This window comes from Phoenix dactylifera, unplaced genomic scaffold (genome assembly GCF_009389715.1).
Source record: "Phoenix dactylifera cultivar Barhee BC4 unplaced genomic scaffold, palm_55x_up_171113_PBpolish2nd_filt_p 000658F, whole genome shotgun sequence".
Lineage (NCBI taxonomy): Eukaryota > Viridiplantae > Streptophyta > Magnoliopsida > Arecales > Arecaceae > Phoenix > Phoenix dactylifera.
This window is the reverse complement of record NW_024068047.1, coordinates 133,520-134,367: the sequence shown is the minus strand read 5'-3', so window position 1 is coordinate 134,367 and position 848 is coordinate 133,520. Positions and strand designations below refer to the sequence as shown.

At 40.1% G+C, this 848-nt stretch overlaps 1 non-coding gene across 1 annotated transcript; it reads right to left on the bottom strand.

Moving 5' to 3' along the window:
• Nucleotides 1-260: 260 nt before the first annotated feature.
• LOC120106838 lies at nt 261-369 on the bottom strand. The gene has a single exon (XR_005508849.1). It is a non-coding gene; the product is annotated as a small nucleolar RNA R71 (small nucleolar RNA).
• Nucleotides 370-848: the final 479 nt, after the last annotated feature.

The following is an 848-nucleotide window of genomic DNA, read 5'->3' as shown; positions in this document are numbered from 1 at the left end:
AGGGGTAATCCAATTGCTGCCCAAGTTTCATGGGTTAGAGTCCAAAAGTCCGTATCTTCATTTAAAGGATTTTGAAGAATTGAGCATTACATTTAGAGTGCCAAACGTCACCGAGGATGTCCTCAAGTTGACATTGTTTCCTTTCTCTCTAAAGGATAAGGCCAAAACATGGCTAAACTCTTTGCGACCTAGATCAATAAGAAATTGGCAAGATATGCAGAGAGAATTTTTAAAGAAGTTCTTCCCCACACAAAGGACCAACTTTTTGAAAAGAAATATCAGCAATTTCCAACAAAAAGATAATGAAACATTTTATGAATGTTGGAAAATATTTAAAGACCTTCTTCTCTCATGCCCTCATCACGGATTCGAAACTTGGAGAACCATTAGCTTCTTTTATGAAGGTTTATCTCCACAGTTGAAACAGTTTGTAGAGACCATGTGCAATGGTAGATTTTTAGAAAAACAACCTGATGAGGCATGGGAGTATTTGGATTCCCTTGCTGAGACTGCCCAACTTTGGGATAACGGGGATAGAAACAACAAGTCTTTGCCTAAGCCTACTAGCTCTGTACAGGGAGGCCTTTACAACCTCAGAACTGAGGATGATCTTCATGCTAAAATGGCAGCCCTCACTAGGAAGGTAGAAGAAATTGAGCTTAGGAAGGCTGAGCCTATCAAAACTATAGAGCTTAGAAACGAGTGTTGTGGTATCTGCGATATGTCGGGTCATACTACTACAGATTGTCCCACCATACCGGCATTCAAAGAAGTCTTGCACGATCAAGCAAATGCTATGAACTCCTACCAAAAGCCTTATAACGATCCATACTCGAATACCTATAACC